Source organism: Gavialis gangeticus, unplaced genomic scaffold (assembly GCF_001723915.1).
Source record: "Gavialis gangeticus isolate Ggan-Ray unplaced genomic scaffold, GavGan_comp1, whole genome shotgun sequence".
In the NCBI taxonomy this organism is placed as follows: Eukaryota; Metazoa; Chordata; order Crocodylia; family Gavialidae; genus Gavialis; species Gavialis gangeticus.
Window position 1 is genome coordinate 10,612,400 of NW_017729005.1, and position 4,504 is coordinate 10,616,903.

Here is a 4,504-nt window from a genome sequence, read left to right on the forward strand (position 1 = left end):
CAATCGCAGTTCCAATTTTAAGCTGATATCAAGTAACACAACATAACATATCCAGATATTCTGAAAAGTTTGCCTAGACAAATTTTACTTAAATATAATACAATAAAATATTTTTTTTTCTCTGAACAGGCTGTGATTTTTAGACATAACCAATAAATTTAACTTCCTCTTATCGAACTGTTATGTGTCTGGTATGCCTGTGGGCAGCTGAGAGCTTGTAACTATCACAGAGAATGATGGCACAGTGGAGAGCTGTGTTCTTAATGCATTGTTAAATTCATTTTAATTCATTATATTTCTTAATGCATGTTATATTAGAATTCATTATGAATTATTCAATATTCATTTTGCAGTAATATCCATGAGACTCAAAACCAAGATCAATGCCTCATTAGGCACAGAAACATCTGAGGACATGGTCTGGCCAGGTGGACCTGGGCATCTATCTTGCTTTTGGGCCACTGTTTTATACAAGGAAAGCTCAAAGATTCACCTGTAACAAAGAGTGCGCTAACTCTCACTGTGTCTTCTGTATCTGTTTAGGGGCAGTTACTGTGTGCCATTTAGCTCTTTCTATTTAGAGTTTTATCCCGGTTATAACAATAATATCCAATAGGCAAACAATGAGCATCAGTGACCCCTAATGAGCAAGTTGTTACAGTAATCAAAAGATGGGAAATGCCTAAGGACTGTGGGAGAATTTTGACAGCAGAGAAAGAAATACATTGCTGGACTTCATAGTCATTATGTAGGGAGAAAGATTTAGAGACAGCCTGGATATGCTGAACAAGAAATAGGCAGGATTCAGAGATATCCTTGAGTTACAGATTTGCATAGCAAGGTTAATGGTGGCATTTTGCCTAGTAACAGCTCACAGGGAATGGAGATAATTTTAAAGGGGAAACAGAATCAGTTTGTTTTTAGTCACCATAAGATCTAGCTTTGCATTGCAGGTCCTTTTGCAAAAAGGTAACCTCTGATTTGGTCTGCTTTCATTTTTTTTTTGGTGCTGGGGATGGTGGTCTAACTTGAGGCCTCTACATTTTCAGGAGATTCTGAGCACTCAGCACCTAGTGAAAATGAGTTACTGCCTGACTATAAAAGAAAATGCTAATGGGTTTTTATAGCAAGCAAGCATAAAGTCAATACACTTCTGTGGTGGACACAGATCTAACTACTAGAAACCTTATTTAATGGATATACAAAATTGTGTGCATTAGCATGATGTAAATGCAAATAAATATTTTGTTCAAGGCTAAATGAATGAGACATGATGGCAAGGAGATGATTCCTTTGTTGGGAGAATCAGCCAAAGCATTTTGTAAAAGCTTGACAGCCACGTGTGCACATCTTTGCAGGACTAATTAACGCGTTTATGCTTACAGGGAGGCGGGAACTCACACAGTAACCAAGAGATGGAGAGATCCAAAGAATGCTGACTGGTTACAAACAGGCTGAAGAGCCATCAAGTTAAGATCCTTTCCAGAGAACTGTGAGCTTCCAAATGCAAATTTCTCTTATGTTTAAATGAATGTGTAGAGGGAGGGTGCAAATCTCATTTCCCAGTACAGAATGAAACATATTGACTTTATAGTTTCTCTAATTACACCTGTTATAAGATATTGGCCCATGTGTTTTGAAATTTAGGTTTGCATATGCAAAATACCTAGCCTGCATCTGAGAGCTGGTTTTGTCCTCACACAGACATGTGCATGCAGAACCCCCCCAGGTAACTTGCATAGCCACTCAGGTGTAATCAGGGTCACATTTGGGAATAAGCAATAAATTGTGTCAAGTCCCCTACTGCTTAAACTTTCCTCCCAAGACCCATTGTTGCATCAATACCTTAGGACCCAAGTATAATTTTTTTGAAATGATTTCTAGCTCTATGGTTCCAGAGAAGAGTTGGAAAACCCAACCTAACAGAACATAAATCAATGCCGTGGCAACTGCCTAAGAAAGGAGATAACCTCCAGCAGAAAAACAAGCAGCAGCCAATAGTGCCAGGGAGAAGCCAGGATCCTTGATCTGATAAAAGCCCACCGATGCTGTCTGAGGAGCAGCAGCTCTGGGACAACCACCACATCATGACTTAAAAAGCAGAGGTGCTATTGCTCCCGTCGGTGTCAGGACAGAAGCCTTTTGTTAAGTTAGTGGCCACTGGGACACTCCATTCAGGTCTGTCATTTTGGGTTGTCTTTATCCAGCCCTGGGCATTGTGTGGTAGTAAGGAAGACTTTTAATAATTTAACCATTTCAGGTTTTGCTCTCAGAATCATGAGTTGATTTTCAGTGGGGGAAAATGATGTTAAAGTGGGTGTCCAATGTTTTAACTGTACATAATACAAATATTCCTTAGTGGGGAACCATAGTCCCCAAACTATGAATCTGTCTGCAAGATCCTTCTTTTCTCAGTAGATGTGATCTAATTAACAAACTTGCTTTATCTTTCCCTTGCACTCAAGGTCATGTGCTTATGGCCTGATATTTTACTTTGAGTTATTTATATTATAGCAGAGCCTAAAGCCCAACAAGAACAGAACCCCACTGTCTTAGGCTCTGTAGACATGCAAAGTGGGGGAGCCCAAAAGAGTTCACCATTTAAACATACATACGCTTGGAAGGGACAAAGATGAAGCAGTGGGACCAACCTGTTGAAAGTTACCTCTAATTACAGCTGTCTCCTGACAGCAGCAGATCAATGACTGAGCTGGAAATAGAAGCCATTTCCCTGAGTTCCTGTTCATGTACACTGTCCTCTAGTCTAGCTCATCCTGAGGTGAATCATGACCAACTCACCAAGCTTGCCCTTCTACATTACAGGTACTTTTATTTTATGAAAGGTAAATTGTTTTATACAGCAATAGTAATAATAACAATACTTGCTATTTTCTTTAATTTTTTTCCCTACCTAGGTGTTTCACCCAACAATCTAACCAATATACTTATACTACTTAATATTGAATTTGTTGCATTTTAAGTCAGTAGTGTCACACTCAGTTCACATATCAGACAGACCTTCATGACAAAATGCTAATTATCTTTAAGAGACTGACCAAGTCAATCTGACTCAACATCTGGATACCATGTCTTTAAATATGCCTTATATTGGCAGAGGAAGGTTGGTTTAAAAGACATGAAGCTAGGATCTGTATTTATGGCCTAGTTAGCCTAACCAATTGGCATCTTGGTCTGAGCACTTGGGCTAAGTTAATTCAAGTGCAAGTGTTTATATGATAAAGTCTTGCCCTATTGACATGCCCTCACTGTTTCTGCTGTTACCCACATGGAGCCAAAGTCTATGGTTCTTTGTGCTGAGATGCTCACTCAGTCAACTGCAGGAAACCTGACTTTCATTTGATTAGTAGAAAAATGAAATGGATAAACCCATAACAAAGGATCTCACTGTCTAAGATGGATATAATTTGAGCTGGCCTGGAACTTTTCAACTATATCCTGAGCAAAGGCACTTGTGGAAGGAGATTTATGGAACATCAAGTTCAACTGGCATACAAGTTGGAATAAGAGTAAGGGGATAGTAAAGAACATAGAGCAGCATAAAGAAATAGCTGACCTAAGTGGGAATGCATTTTAAGGAAATGTCACTATGAATATTTAATCACATTGATCATTCATGCAGTCTAAACATCTTCAAAGAGAGAGTGGCTGTAACTGAGTCAGGCTCTGATAGAAGAAAGCAGTTTCTTTTCCAGGAAAATGACATATTGTCCAAGGCAAGGCAGCTTTCAGTAGTGGGTTCTGAAATATAGTATGTATTGTCTTACTGTTACATATCTAAGATTCACATTCTGGCACAAATGATAGATGCTCAAACGCTAGCAAACATGCTTTTCACTGTTTAGTAGGGCACTGTGAGGCTTCGGATCGTGCTTCGGATCCGGAGAAGCTTCAAATGCTTTGGTGTCTGAAGCAGCATGTCTAGATCAAGGTGCTGGCTTCGTTAGACTTTCCGAAGAGGTTCAGAGCTTTCGAACCACTTCGGAAAAGCTTTGGAGTCGCTTTGGAGATCTGGCCATAGGGTGGAAAGGGGAACCAATGAAATATCTATAACTTTGGTTATCTTTGTCTGATTTGGATGAAACTTGTAGGGGTGGTAGGGTCTGCTGAGAGCATGAAGCCTGCCAAGTTTAAAGAAGATGGTGCAGAGGTTCGGGGGGAACTGCGCCCCAAATTATTGAAAGCAAAACTCATGTCACGTGTATGTGTTACACCACAGTGGGGTCAAAACTGCAGGGGTGGTGGCCCTCAGTGAGGCCACAAACCCTGCCAAGTGTCAAGGTGATAGGCACAGGGGTTTTGGGGAAACTGCACCTCAAGCTGCTGACAGGCAAAATTCATGACATGGGTGATCCTGCGAGTGTTAAGGCACAGCGGACTGAAAACTGCAGGGGTGGTGGCCCCTCCTCACGTCGAGTTTTGCCTGTTAGCAGCCAGAGGTGCTGGGCCCCAGAATCCAGAAGCCCTGCACCTATCTCCTTGACAG

General features: G+C 40.7%; 2 long non-coding RNA genes across 2 annotated transcripts in view; one reads left to right on the forward strand and one right to left on the reverse strand.

Moving 5' to 3' along the window:
- Positions 1-4,504, reverse strand: part of LOC109291604 — a 31,386-nt gene that overhangs the window by 11,428 nt on the left and 15,454 nt on the right. The window lies entirely within an intron of this gene.
- The window catches only part of LOC109291603, a 20,482-nt gene continuing 17,184 nt past the window's right edge, over positions 1,207-4,504 (forward strand). Inside the window, exons 1-2 of the long non-coding RNA XR_002095904.1 lie at positions 1,207-1,492; positions 2,698-2,823. This is a non-coding gene — a long non-coding RNA (uncharacterized LOC109291603). The remainder of the gene's footprint in view (positions 1,493-2,697; positions 2,824-4,504) is intronic.